General features: G+C 36.9%; 1 protein-coding gene across 9 annotated transcripts in view; it reads right to left on the bottom strand.

Annotated features, from left to right (window-relative positions):
* Positions 1–15828, bottom strand: part of ZBTB20 (zinc finger and BTB domain containing 20) — a 779143-nt gene that overhangs the window by 464827 nt on the left and 298488 nt on the right. For 8 of the 9 annotated variants that reach the window (XM_074331585.1, XM_019734851.2, XM_019734862.2 and 5 more), the window contains one exon: positions 12533–12606. The exons of the other annotated variant lie outside the window; for it this stretch is intronic. The gene's annotated coding sequence lies outside the window, so the exon portion shown is untranslated. The remainder of the gene's footprint in view (positions 1–12532; positions 12607–15828) is intronic. 9 annotated transcript variants of the gene reach the window in all.

The following is a 15828-nucleotide window of genomic DNA, read 5'->3' as shown; positions in this document are numbered from 1 at the left end:
CAATCTTCTTCCACTCTTCCATTTTTTGATTTGGGAGAAGGGATTCTCTCTCTTTCTCTCTCTCTCTCTCTCTTTCTCTTTCTCTCTCTCCCGCCCCTCCTTCTCTCTCCCTCTCCCTCTCTTCCCCTCTCTTTGTCTCTCTTCCCCCTTTCCCATCCCTCCCTCCCTTTTCTTAAAGCCTGTATTATAACTGACTATAACATGAAGGGAAGTATATCTGTTCATCATTAGTTGCAATTATCATACTATGAGGTGTGATCAAACAATATGGCGAATGTTTAAATTAAAAAAAAATTTTACAGTGAATAACACGATGCCATTAATCCCCCTCACAATACTCTCCCTCGCTTCGAACACACCTATCCCATTGTTCTTGCCACTTTCTGAAGCAGTTCTGGAAGTCTTCTTTTGTGAGTGTCTTGGTTGCACTGTCGTGGCTGCCTCAATGTCCTAAATCATTTTGAATTTGGGGAAGAGCCAGAAGTCACACGGTGCCAGATCCAGTGAACAAGGTAGATGATGACACACTGTAATGTTTTTATTAATAGAAATTGCCACACCAGAAGTGATGTGTGACATGGAGCATTGTCATGATGGAGAATGATTTACGGCACATTTTAAAACACGGCTTCTCTCAACTGCAGCTCACACCCAACTGACTGCACTGAAGAAGTTGAAATACTGTTACTAAGGTTCGATGGGCCACTTTCCATCTTAAAGATCCCTGCCTTTCCGTTGGGTGGCACTCGGCAGCAGCATTCACATTCACTGCATTTTATGATCACAATGGACAGGCTCATGTCACACATTGCTTCTGGTACGGCAATTTCTGTCAAATAAAAACATTACAGTGTGTCCTCATCCACCTTATTCACCAGATCTGGCATCATGCGATTTCTGGCTCTTCCCCAAAGTCAAAGTGACCGTGAAAGATAAACATTTTGGATCGATTCAGGACATCGAGGCAGCCATGACAGCACAACTAAAGACACTCATGAAAGAGAACTTCCAGCTCTGCTTCAGAAAGTGGAAAGGAAGATGCGATAAGTGTGTTTGAAGCAAGGGGGGAGTATTTTGAGGGAGATTAACGGCAATGTGTATTTTATTGAAACAATTTTTTTAAATTTAAACATCCACTGTATTGTTTTATCACACCTCATACAACTCTCCTGTGTTTTAAATTCAGTTCGTGGTGCCTCTGTCCTCCATCCACCAAGTCCAGTTCATTGTCGGGAGTAGTCTGTGATGGGATCTGGAATGTCACAGCCCTGGAAAATACAGCACTTCAAATTGAATGGTCATCTCTTGCCTGATTCCAATTCGGATGTTCTGCCCACGTCACTCGCTCAAGAAGGGGACCTAATGTTTTTATCCTAAGGTTTCCGGGTCTGCCCCTTCATTTACTTAAACTCCTATGAGTTTTCTGTTGGGAATATAGTCCTGAAAACTTATCTTGCAGAGTTTGTGTTTTTTTTCTATTTGTTTTGCCCTCAGTAAGTGAGACAAGTAGAAGCCAGAAAGTCAAGTGAGATTTACAACAGAAAGAGAAGAATAGGACCAATCCAGCAAGGAGTTTGAAAGTGAACAGAAAAACTAATTGACCTGGACCAAGGAGGGTTAGTGAGAGCTCTTGAACAGAAGAGTGAGGAAAAGGCAGGAGAAACACTGGGGGAAGCAATATGGAGAAATACATCTGGAAGAGAGCGATGGCAAAATAAAAGATAAAAACATCTTTAATTTTTTGTGCATTTGTAGATTATATTTTTAGAGAAACTATAGCAAATAATCTAATTACTTTTAATAACTTCTGCTTCCTCAACTGTGAGATTTTGAAAAAGGTTCCATATACAAACCTGAATCATGCAAGGATTCAGCTTTATATATACGCGCGCGCGCACATACACAGATATAACTTGTTAACAGGAACTAGTACCATCATAGAGTTCAGGAAATATTTGTTGAATAAAATGAATCAATCTATTTAGAATATGTACTTTATTATGGAAATTGAGGGAATACAATGAAATTAAAACTTCTGTATGGTGATTATTTTTCTCAGGCTGCTTTTCCAAGAAATAAAAGGTAGTAATTTAAAAAATAATTTTATATATTTATTTTCAAACTTACTTGAATAGATGTTTATTATAACTAGTGAAACAATAAAAAAAGTTTAAAGAAAATAATTAATAATCTTCCCTGAGTCTTCTTTTGTTCTTAACCCTGTGAGATAACCGTTGTGAAGAATATAATATGCATTTTCCATAGCTTTTTTCACATTCATACAAACATGTACAACGTACTTATCATAAATATTAATTCCCTTGAAAATTTGCTATTTTAACATAATAAATTATGGTCATCCTTCCATGTCAATAGCAACAGGTATAATTCATTCTTTTTCTAATGGCTGTATAATCTTCAATGATATCTGTCCATGTCCCATTGTATACATGTAGTCAAATTAATGAATTTAGTTTCCTTTTTTTAAACAAATGTTAAAATTTTACACAGGATACTCAGCAAATAGTTACTGAACACCTATCTGGCAACAGTTTCAGTGATTGAGAATAATAGTAAATTACTTATGGATCTTTCCATCAAGAAAATAACTAACATGGGAGATAAAATAGTTATTATTTTTTTTAATTTGAGAGGACCTGTTCAGAGAATTTATAACAAAGACTGCTTTTAAAATAAATCTTTAAAGGAAGTACTTTATCAATGGCAATTCATTCTTAGTCATTATTTCCAGTGTACGAACAGTACTTAGCAGCAACAGAATACTTCCCTATATGGAAACTCAAAACACAAACTAATTTCTACCCACTAAGACCTCAGATAAAGCATCTTACTCCTGAGATCTCAAAGTGATTTATAATTCTATTAATACTGTACTTTTACTGTAATAGTAATACATGATATTTATGAACTATCTTTACACCATGGACCTCTAAATACTTCATATATATCATCTGACTTCTTTGCATAATGTCTGTAAGATAGAGAAAAGAGTCCCCTACAGTCCCCTACAGAAAATGAGCTTAAGACTAAACTGTTTGACAATGCCTGCATCAAGTCTCAAGATAGGCAGCCCCATGCTCTTTCCTTTCAATTACCCTTGCTGCCTCCCTAGTGGTAACTGCAATGACGATGTGGGTAGTATTATGCCATTAATTAGAGAGTCTCATATCTCATGCTAGAGTCAGTTCTCATTTTAAAAAAAAAGAAACACACACACACAAAAACAAGAGCTTTTCATGCAAACTGTTTCTCTATCTGCTAAAAGGGCTTAGAAATAAAACTTCATTGACAAGTTTTCTAAGTGAGATGAGTCTAACTTAACTTACTGAACAACCAGTCCAGTTGACCCTTCCAATTTCCAGTGCTACAAGAAGATAAAATAGATGTAGCATTAAATGTGTAACCCAGGTTCACTGCTGTTCCTGCCAGCCCTAATCCAGAGAAGAAAACAGACCTCCTATAGTAACAACAGTGGAGATGATAACAATGTCAGACATATATTGATCATTGAATGAAGTCCTACAATATTCAAATAAGGTAAGCAAAGAATAGTTCAGTAAAATTGTAGCAGAGGTTAAGCAAATTTCATATGGTCAAGTTAGTGCAATTGCAAACAAGTAAACAACTGCTAAAAATCTAAATCTTCTAATACTAGGTAACTATTACATGAGCAAACTTATTTTCCTACATCTCTGAAGATATTTTAGCATAAGAGATTTATAACTGAGAGTCTGATCCTAGAAGACTGACTTCATTCTGTATTTAATTTCTCATGAAAAGAACGGCAGATCGGCATGGACTCCTCCCTTTTCCAGTTGACTCAAAGAATGGTGCTTTCAAAGTGCCATTTGGGATCCATGAAGAAGTGCATTTACAGCCAATATGCTGCAACCTGGAGTGTAACACTCTTTATTGTTCTTGAGAAACGTGTGCCTAATTCCCTGGAAACTTACTGTTTCAAACAGTCACAAGTCTCCTGATTGCTTCTCATCAGTCTTGAAGAGATTAGATAAGCTTCCCCCCTCTTACAAAAGCTTTTTCTTCATTCAAAATTCCTTTGAGAACAAAACATTGAATCAGAATTGGATTTTTAACAAAATATTATAAGAGTTTTGAAAACACTTTTTTTTTCTCCTGAGGAGATCCAGCAATTCAAAGGATATATTAATGCACTTTCTGATTTAGGGCTACTAGCAACATATTGCAAAGAACAAAGCTGAGCCAAAGAACCAAGTCCCTTCTGCAAAGCAGGAAGCATGTTTTTCACTGAGTTATTTTAGAAAACTTGAATGGCCTGCTGAGGGCTTTCACACAAGAAGACTTGGAGTCAAACTCAAGTAGAGGGGAAAAAAAGCAACACCAGAACCATAACATGTAGGCATTGCTTCTAATTACCACAAACTTGTTATGTATTCTGGTCCTATTCTACAGAGACAGTTGGTTTTAGAATAATTGTTCAAGTGAATCAATACCAGAAAAAGACCACCTCAGACATGGAGGTGTATACATGCAGTGCTGCTGAGGTTGATACGCATACATGGAAGAAAATTCAGGATCATGTTTGCAGTAGAACCTGCCCTCAACAAGTATTTCAAATCCCTCAAAATCTCTCTCTCTCTCTCTTCCCCCTTCCCTCCCTCCCTTCCTCCCTCCCTCCTGTTTTTACCAATGAGCTCACTGCTAATATAGTCCTCAGTCGTCATTAGAAAACAATATTAATAATACTTAAGCACGTTTGGACTTTCAGTTTGACATTTTTTAATAGCAGTTAATGATGGGCACTTTCATTGAACTGTATCACTGATCAGGCTTATAAGGCTTCAAATACGTTAGACCTGAGAAGGAAAACTATAAGCCTCATTACTTCTTACTGGTTTCATAAATACAATGATTTTACTGCTTTCACTTTCAAAAATGTTTTCAAGTATGATCTAGGTTACTGGCACCACTATCGGATGTGACTGGGTTTGGGGCACAGACACACAGTGAGCCAAGAAGATGTAAAGATGAAAGGCTAAGGCATGGATTGGACCAATCTTCCCAGATCCCCATTTCTCAAACAAAGGAAACATATAGGGGGCACGGTATTTACTTCCAGACAAGATGATATAACTTAATTTTAAAAGCACACTCTCAACATGCTTTCTTCTCGGGAAGTCCATGAGAGCTTGCATTACTATTCTTCTTTGCCAGGTAAATTGCTGAGGTATACAGACCAAGGAAGACTAACTGGCGTTCAGGAGAATAAACTGGGAGGAGGGTGGAATAATGGGAAGAACACTTGGGGTCAGACAGATCGGAGTTTGAATCCTGGCTCCGGCTTGTACTAAAATGTGTGGGGCAATTAGATCTCATTGAGCCTCAATTTCCTAGATTGTAAACTGAGGATTATAACATCTATCTTGAGGCACTGTTGTGAGAATTTAATGTAAAGAGCTTTATGCAGAGAGGGCCCCTGCTGAATGTAACTTTCTTCCTTACCTTCCTATCTCTTTTCAAGGTTTTTCAGACATTTGGACTAGCGAACTATTGACCTCTGTGACCACTATGAGCTAAGGTGATAACAAAATGTAATAGATAAAAACACCAAGCAGGAGCTAGTACAGAGTTTGAATCAGTTAGGTCTGGCATTAATACAAATTCACTTACTGGTTTTGCAATCTTGGCTATTACTTAATCTTTCTGGGGCTCAGTATTCTCATTATAAAATGGAAATAATTCCTACTTTGTGGAGTGGTTGATGAGTAGGATAGCAAGGATTAGAGACAACTTTTATAAAGCATCTGGTACATTAAGTAAGCAGATTGTGCGTAATATATATTGTTCAGATTTTTATTAAGTAAAGCTTGTCTGTAGATTCCCCTCCTGTAGTAAATATTCCTTTCTGGAAGGGTTATGGTAGGGGCCTTGATCACAGATTAGCTGGTTTGACTGTGTTGATTTAGCTCCTAAGATTTGGGGTTACAGTTCCAGCCCTTAAGATTTAAATGTATGACTTGGACAGGAACCCTAGACCCGAATTTTGTTCATCTCCAAGATGAGGAGGCTGGAATAAATAATTCCTAAGATTCTCTGTAGCTATAATATTTTATGATTCTAGTGTCTTTTTACTGACTTACAGCAGATAAAACCTCATCTTTAGAGATTAACCTACTTCTCTATGGTTTAATTTTTACATTGCCTTTATTCTATTTCTTCTAAGAGGGGATAATTTCCATCACTTTGCAAACAAACCAATATCTCTATTCTGACTTAGTGGCATTCCAGGATATTAAAGCATTACATTTTAAAGCAGTCTGGATTGTTTTCAATCCAGAAATTCAGTAATATTGTAGGTAGTAATAATGAGGATAACGATGGTTCATTTTCAAGGCTTTCTATGCCTCCAGGCCTTTGGTCATTGCATATGATAAAATACACCAAAATTAAAAATAAGATTAAGGTTTAACAGTTAAAAATGCATTCTAGGAGTAAAACACATTTTGGTACTCATTCGTGTATTACATAATGAACATTTAAAAATAAAAGATCCATTAAGCAACAACAGAATTTTAATAATTATTAACTAGAAAGGAAATAAAATTAACTTGACCTTATCTTAGAAGGTTGTCCGATCTGCATAACTTTGGTTATGCAGATAGGAAATATGTTGTGAATTATTAGACCTTGGTTTCAGAAGTCCAAGCCTTTCTCAAAATCAGAAGTAAACCTTCAATGAGAACTCAGATCAAATGTACGAATGCTATGAGTTGTGCATAGTATTCACCTTTGAATTATTTTGATTTTGCTCTATTCTTGAGCTATCCTTCAACATATACATTTTTATTCTTTTTTTCCCTTCATCCCCCCTCACCCCCACCCCCCCACACACATCTACTACGTGCTTTTCCAGTGTGTTGAGAATACCACCTAAATTCCTCCCTGACTACTTCTCTGACCTCACCTCCAGTCACTCTCCTCCTCTGCTAACTTTGCCGTAGCCACTCTGGAATCCTTTTATTTCCTTGAACGGGCAAAGTCTGTCCTTGCCTCAGGGCCTCCTTCATGCTGTTTCTGTCTGGAGCTTGCTCTCCCTCACATGCTTCCATCCCTACCCCCCGTTTTTCACCTGGCTGATTCTTCCTGTTCTTCAACTCTCAACTTACATGACACTTTCTTTGAGAATTTTTTCCTGAGCACCCAGTGGACAGTACATAGATTTCCCCCACTGTCGTCTTGCATATCTATTAGCTCTTTTCATGGAGTACAATTTGTAATTTGTAATTATCTGTTTATGTATTTAATGTCTGATTCCCTTAGGAGGCTATAAATTCCATAGGAGCCTGAAGGATCATTTCTATATTACTAATATTAAACATGACTGAATAACGAATTAATGATTTTATTGTGGTAAATTCTGTAGGGTTTAGAAATGCTAATTAAATATGGAGTCTATATCCAAAGAATTTATTTTCTAGTAGGAAGACAAGGCATGAACAAAAACATTCTTTAAAAATACAGAGAGTAATTCATGTCTCAAAAAAGAGTGTAATGTGTGCTGTATTAGTTTCTTGGGCTGCTATAACAAATTACTACAAACTTGTTGACTTGAAACAACAGAAATTTATTCTCTCCCAGGTTTGAAGGCTAGAAGTCTAAAATCAAATTGTTGGCAGGGGCACGGCAGGTCCTAGGTGAGCTGGGTGAGTAGGGGAGAGTGAATTATTTCTGACAAGGTCAGGGAGGGAAGGTTTCATGGAATTAATGGAAACAATCCTAATGAAGGTGGATGAGGAAATTTGGCCTGAGTATATTACCATAAGATTAAACCAGAAATGAAGTTAGAACTAGGTTTTATAATGTCATAAATATTAGTTAGGAATTGTTTGATAATTAATACGGAATTATTAAAGTTTTGTCTAAACAAAGGTAACATGATCTTGGGGCTCCTGCTTCAGGAAGCCTAATGGGGCAACAGCGTTCAGGATGAGCTGGTCTCCCTTTTCCTGTCTCTTTCAATTAAGGTCTTATTGCAGGCAAGAGAAGATGAAAGCCTGGCTAGGACAGGGGTATCAAAGAAGGGGAATTAACAGGACTAGGCCACCTGGTTGGGGGAAGAGAGGTAAAAAATGATATATTTTGAGTCAAGAGACCTGGAGAATTGGGGTGAAGAAAATTAGGGTTGTCAAAAGGATGATGATTTTTAACTAGGAGAATAAATTCAATATTGATATACTGACTCTGAGAAACTCGTGTGATATCTAGTTGAACGTTTAAATAGGACATTGTAAATATAGGACTGGAGTTTGGGAGAGATATCAGGACTAGAGATATAAATGTGTGAGTTGTCAACAGTAAAATAATTGAAGTCATGCAACCCTGGAAAGCAGTGTCAAACCATGGGAAGCGTATGAATGTGGAGTTTGATGACATTTTTACATCCTGTCTCTACTATTTACCTGTTGTGTGACCTGAGATAAATTGCTTAATCCCTCCATTTTCTCATATATAAAAAGGGGTGAAATAGTATTATTATCCCTTAGTCAGGGTTACATGAGTTGAATATTTAAAATACCTAGTATTTTCAGACGTCCTTTCATATTTTGGTGGCATGATATCCAGTAAGAAATCCTATATTTATTTTGTAACCCATTATCTGAAACATATGTAACACACTCTTTCTATAAATTACTTTCTTTTGATTCTATTTCATGAACATCATGTTGACTGTGATCCTCTAAACTGAATTCATGACCTAAAAATGGGCGGCAACCCACACTTGAAAACTGGACTCAACCATCATCCTATACTCAGATCACACCATTTCTACTCTGTTCCCTCAACTTTCATTTTTATTACTCCCTCTGCTTGGGCTGCTTGTTATTATCATGTTATTCTGTGATGGTCTAGAAAAAATAACAGTCATCTACTTCCTCTATTCTACCCATATCACACTTCATCCATAAAAAAGATTTACCTATTGCACAAATAGATTATGAACTTTATGATGAGCGCAAACAGGTGTTACTTATCTATGTATCCTGCTGAAATTATCTGTTCATAAGAGGTATAGAATAAATTTCAATTCATTATTATAGAGAAAAGAGACAAGAGGTCTGAGGAGGAAACCTTACTGAGTCCCTGCTTCTAAGGTCCTGCTCTGGCTTCAATGCTCTCCAATCCTCATGCTTCAATTCTCCCTTCTTCCCTGTATGCCAAAGATTCCGTGGAAGTTTTTAAGGCAGAGCACTGTCTCCTTGTTTGGGACACAAAGACTTAGGCCATTAATTTTTTATGCATAGTGACTTGAGCGTCTTTATGGTTGGGGCAGGAAAGTTCTGGAGGAGACACAATAAATTTGAGGAAGAAACTAAAGTGTATCTAAGACCTAGCTCTAGGTAAAATAATAGAAATGTTCCTACACTGGTACCTTTGGATGACAGAATCCAATAAAGGAAACCTGAAATAAATTACCAGAGCAAGTGTTTCATTTTCAATTATTAAAGTTTATTTCATTTTTTCTCAGGCCCTGAAAACCTTTCCTATGGTGGAAATGACCCCTGGCAACAGTGACATTCTGACACCGTGCATGATACCCACTCTTGCGAAGTCTGAATTCCGTGTCACAACGGCTCAGATTACTTCGGGTTTCATCATGCCTCTAAGCACAATTAAAGTACTGAAGTTTCTGATGGTCTTCTGTCTACTTTGTAGTTCATCATAAAGAATATTAAGTGAACCAAATAAACTTGCTTCTATGTGACTCATTGTACAATCAGAGGCATGATATCAAAATGTATAGGAAAAGGAAAAAAATCCTGTTTTGATAACAATAAATGTTTTTAGACTACCCCTTTATATGTGACTTTTGGACTATGTGGTGGAGGGAAATGCAGTTCAACTGGTTTCATAAAAATGAGCAGAAGGTAATACATTGCTTAGGAAACACTGCTCAGTGCCTGAGTATAAAGGGAAGATCAAAGCCCCCGAGTCTAATCCAGGTCTCCTCCCAGGCCTAGATGGCTAAGAATGGACTGCATTCGTGTCAGTATGGTTTGCATAACCTGCACGCCCTACACGGGGCCTCAGTTTACTTATTTCAAAATGAGATGACTGAACTTTTATTTCTTATATCCTTTCTACCTACAACGTCTGATGTTGCTCTGCCCTTAAATCCCTGTCACCTCAATTTTTTTAGCCTTAAAAAATGTGCAATATGCTTATAAAGTTCTTTTATGTCCTTAAATGTTATTCAACATGATAACAGTACTATTCACTGAACCTAAATTTTATCATTTTAGTTTTGCCTCAGAGGCTAAGCTTTATGAGAGCCTTAATTTGCATCACCAGAAGCCGATTTAATAAAAATAAAGGAACCCTTTTTGGAAATAAATTAAAATTGGTCGGTACGGGCAGAGAATCTTATGTAAGAAAACACCAGGAAGCTAAACTTATGCTGGGTCAAATGGTTCTGAGTTCTGAGGAGTGCCACGGCCTTATTAGTGCTGAGAACAACTGGTCCTGGCGTTTTATGCCCTGAAAGCAGAAGTTTCTAATGGCAACTTCCCAAATCTCTGGCCTCTTGACCCAATACCTATTGTACCATTTTCCCCATTTCCTTGAAGCACAATCCACTGCTTGGCAATTAGACAAACAGGTGCAGAGCACCACCCATCCTGGAGTCAGGAAAGTTTATCTTCAAAGACAACTCCAGTGCATGGGATGCAAGACACTCAACTTATGTAGAAAATTACTGAAGACAATTTCTCCGACAGAAAAAAAAATGGACACATCTCATTTTGGTCAGGAGAAAGAAGTGTAAAGTCAAAGAGGAGAAAGACTGGGAGACTAATTAGCGCCTAATGTGATGATAAACAGTAGGTTTGTCTTTCTCAAATTCCTTTATAATTATCTTCCTGACTGTCAAAACCTTGATTCAACCCATCTTCATAATAAATATTTTCTGACAGAATGAATCCAGAAGTTCTGATTTTTAACAAATTTTGTAATTGTACTAATAACAACAGCTATTTCTTGATTACTATTATTATGCCAAGCCCTGAGGATTATAAAAATTAGTAAGAAATAGACCCTGCTTTTAGAGATGTTACCATCTATGGGTTTGAACTGCTGTAGTTATGACAAAAATAACTATAACCACCATTTATTGACTCATACCAGCTAGGCACTGAGCTCAATGGGCAACATGCATAAGCAGCCGAAGTTCCCTCTGGATACCCTGACAGTGAGGTAACCTTGCCCTGTCCATGCATCATCTCTCAAACAAACAAACAAACAAACAAATAACAAAAAAGAAAAACACAGGACTTCAGTAGGAATTCAAACAATAGGCAGAGATATTTAAACAACTTCAGGACTGTCCACAGTCAACACACAAGAATTATAGTCAATAATGAAAGAGTGCAGAGAACCAAAGCGAAAATGGAAGAAATCGTCAGAATTACCTTTAGACAGGCACTGGGACACTCTGACATCCAGTGTCATATACCCCACACCCAGCCTTCCCACAATAACTCAGAGACAAATGTTAAGTGTTTTAAGACTTTCTAGTGAAAGACCTTACACTACATTAAACAGCAAAACTTAGGAAGACATCATAACCTTCTGGATTTCATTACCAAAATGCACATTTTGATCTAAAAAGTAATCAACAACAACAACAACAAAAACCTCCGATTGACTTTCCTTGTAGTATTTCACAACCTTTGAGTACAGCATTAAAATGCTTTCCTTTTATCCCCCACCAACTATAAGCTTCTGTTTTCTTACCCTGGGCGTCTGAATTCTTTCTACGCTCGGGTTCTATTCACTGCCTGTTATTCAGACATTGAAATCCCAAATGTTAATTGTTCTTCCAAGTACATTGACAAAACAGCAGCTAAATAAGGGTAGACCAGACTGTGGTAGACTCTGACATGCATTTATGGAACAATGGGGCTCTGAGAGACAGCCTTGTAGCTCACGGGAAGACATAAGATGTGCTATTTTGACTGCTTCATAGCAGAATGGGGAACACACGCACACAAGGGAATTATGCATTTTCCTTAGTTTTGCCCAAAGTCCTCAAGGCAACAGAATCTTGTGATGTCATCATTAACTTTCCATTTCCACTGAAACAAAGGCTAAAAATTTCTAATGACATCACAAAGGAAAAAGGAATTTACTTTGATTCCATAAGAAATCTGTTATATTCTATGAAATTTCTACAAAAACGCAAGAATCTTTCCTGACAGGGTGTATGTAACCATGCTGATGCACAGTGGGTGACACCCTCCCTAATGCAATTCAAACCAGCTAGAAAAAAGGATTCACAATTTAGGGTGGATAAAAAGACATACTGAATATTGAGCCCAACAAATTTTCTTTTTTTAAAGAAGGAACTCATTTAAACATATTTCTTCAGGGACATTCAAATTTTTGCTCATGTCTGGTTACTATGTTACCAATATTTTTGTCCTTTATTGAGTTGGTCACAAAAACACAGAGGAAGGTACAGGAAGCTTTCACTTACAGGAATGCAGTGCAGCTCAATCTTTTGTTTTTAAGGTGCAGTGATTTCAGTCTCTAAATGTAACTTCAGGCAGTCTGAAAAGAAACAGGTTAAAATCTCTTTCAGTTATAATTGGTATTTCAGATTTAATTAAAAATTAAACTTTCATAATGTTTCACCATCCAAAGCAATGCATTATCAGTCAAGCGTGGCTTTTTTTTTTCTGTTAAGAAAAAAAAACAAAAAAAAAAAACACCTCTTCCCAGAGTAGTTTTTTAATGAAAAGAAAAGGATCTAAAGAGAAAAAGAAAAGCAACTCTGAAAAACAAAATATGCCTCCATGTTAAGGACTTCATAATGATATGACTAGAAGCTCAGTGCCTCTGAATTTTAGCAATACTCTGATTTTTAAAAAAAACACAACCTCTTAAACAACAATTTCACAGCCTCAAGATTATATAAAATGTTAATTTCAGAGACTAAAGAAGAAAATCTATGATCTGGATACACTTGTTAAAGGGAAGTCGTGACTTCAAATAAAATTAGAAAAAAAAGTTAGATCCACTACTTTCAAATGACTGAACTGGTGGTGGGGCAGATGGTGAAGTAGAGGTGAACGGCTGTATTTGCCAATACAAAATGCCCACTGCAATGTATTGTGGGTTTAGCGTGCCCCACACCACATCATACTGTATATCCTGTCACATGCAGCCACGGCTGTTTGAAGCAGCACAGGGAGACCATCAGGGTTTGAACCAGACCTCCTTGTTTAAATAACTATAATCACATATTTAACATATATACTTTTAATCTATAAATTAAGAGTCCAAGCATTAAAATCTCCAAGTGTGTCCTAAATATTTGTGCTTTACACATCATACAATTTTTTTCAATCCTTTCTTTCTTCATACAACACCATCTATAAAGAAGATAATGGTTTAAAAAAAAACAGACTTGATTAAGTCATCCCTATTTTTACTATAGCTTCAAATAACTGACATGACAGGATTTAGAAATATATAGTTTTTTTCATGTAAAAATGAAGATAATACAATTCTCTTTCTTTTACTTCATAGCATGGCAATGCATTTTTTATATATTTGTAGAACTAAAGTGGTATATTTATGTCCACCTTCCCATTAGTGCAAGGTAATATTTTAATCTCCACATGAGAGCATGATCATAAATCACCCCTGAAATTGCATCTATTATTAGAAAATGCATCTAGTTCTCACTTGTAAATTCTGTTTTCTTTTTTCCTTGAAGCATATGGAGGAATATTTTGAGTATTGTGTCTATTTGATGTATACAGATTTTAAATGCAAACTGTTTCAGATTCACTAAATCTATCCATGAATGGATCCTCCAAAAAAATCACTGACATTGACTAAACTTTTCCCCTGCTTCTCACATGCCTGAATTAGACTAAAAATGCACCAGTGTAAAGACAAATTATGGAGGCGTCACCCGGGGACAAGTGAATGAGAGGAGGGGACTGCACATATTTCCTTACAAGGCAACAAAACATTTTATAAGAGAAACTGACAAAAATAACTCATGCTTGGAAATTATATGGAATAACAATAATCCCCAATAACTGATTTCAGAAATATAGAAACTGCCCACCTTTACATAAATCTGAATCACCAATTGATATCGTTCTAGTCACCCGTTTGAATATGGTTAGTGAAACTGATTCACTGTCCAGACAAGAAAAGGTGATGGAAACTAGGCTGCATATTTATATATAAACGATTTAACTGACAACTAGCAGTTCAATTTAATCAGTCAGATTTCCTTTTCCTTAATTCACCAGATGTTGAGTGCACTGAACTATCAGTTCAAAATAATAAAGCCATTCCTATGAATAGACAGTCTAAGTTCCATTCTCCTTCTCTCCTCATTGGCATTCCTCCTTCTCCTCTTTGACCTTTCTCTACACTTCTCTGTTTCTTCCTCACTTTCACTTTCTTCCTTATTTATTTTCCCTCTCTTTTTCCCCCCTTGGTGAGGGTAATGAAGCTCAAAAATAACATCTTGTATCCTGTTGAGGGAATCTTGGTCACAACTATCCTTCCAGATGACAAACTCATTCTTAAATGTCTGTTTCCCAATCCAAAGAAAACAGAGCAATTGAGAAAATAGAGACGCAACATCACTTACCACTACCAATACCACCACTTTTAATTCCCATGCTACATTCATCATAAGGAGGACCGAAGTTTATTTACATTATCCTCTAACCTCAAATAGGACCACAAATAAGACTAATAACAGGATCATTTTGTGGCATTCAGGCAAACGGCTGGGCAAAACAGATGGATCTTACTTTGCGCCAGGACTCAAAAAATACAGTCGCCAACTCACTGTTGGCGACTACATATCTTGGCCCAAAGATGGACCTGGAAGAGAGACCAGTTGTCTTTGAATACTGTTCCTATTCATATCTGCCTCATGAGAAAATCATTAACTCTGTCAGTATATAGTGGGGTTAAGTATCGCGTCGAATCTGTTTGGAAGAATGAGCATCAAGGAACTGAAATATTCTGAAGGCATGTCAGATTAGATTTAGGAGCATAACGTTGGAAGTAGCACCTAATTTTTTTGCACTACTGCCTACTTTTCAACTTCCTGTTTCTTTTTTAAAGTTCAATTCTGTACACTGAAACTACCTTTAAAATAGTGGATTTCCAAAAAAAAAAAAAGTGGATTTCCAGAGTATGTGTCTTCAATAAGAATAACTAACTCCTGACATTCAGGGTTCTACAACCTGTTAAAATGTTTTCAAGTCACCCAGATCAATCTCAGTTATTATTGAAACTGACTACCCGTGTCAGACCTTCTTTAATCAGGACCAAGCTGTGTAAGGCTTTATAGATTACACTCAACACCCAGTGATCCACTGTACAGAGCTCGGCAATCAATGCAAATTAGAAAACCCAGAAGAATGCTTCTCCTGGCAGAGACAAACTCCTTTAGTAAGAGTTGTATATTCTGCACTAGTCTAAATTCTGAATGGCCTTCCAGAGGAGTGGCAAATACCTTACATTACAGTAACCTATCCTGTAAGTCACAAGGCCCAGACAACAACAAAAAACTGAATGGGGGTGAGGAACTACTGATCTTAACACTCACTAGGAACAAAAGACTGCTCTGACCACACTCTAAGTTTTAAAATTCTCACATAGATAGGAGTTTTAGATATCACCAGGTCACAGAATTTCACAGAAAGAACAACAAAGCACTCCAGTGTAGGAGGTCTATGCTAATTTAGGCACTTCTCCTAAAGCTCTCCAATCTATTCACTATCGATTGTA

The sequence above is a fragment of the Rhinolophus sinicus genome, linkage group LG01 (assembly GCF_036562045.2).
Source record: "Rhinolophus sinicus isolate RSC01 linkage group LG01, ASM3656204v1, whole genome shotgun sequence".
In the NCBI taxonomy this organism is placed as follows: Eukaryota; Metazoa; Chordata; class Mammalia; order Chiroptera; family Rhinolophidae; genus Rhinolophus; species Rhinolophus sinicus.
Note: the sequence above shows the minus strand (reverse complement) of the source record. Positions and strands in the feature narration are given on the sequence as shown.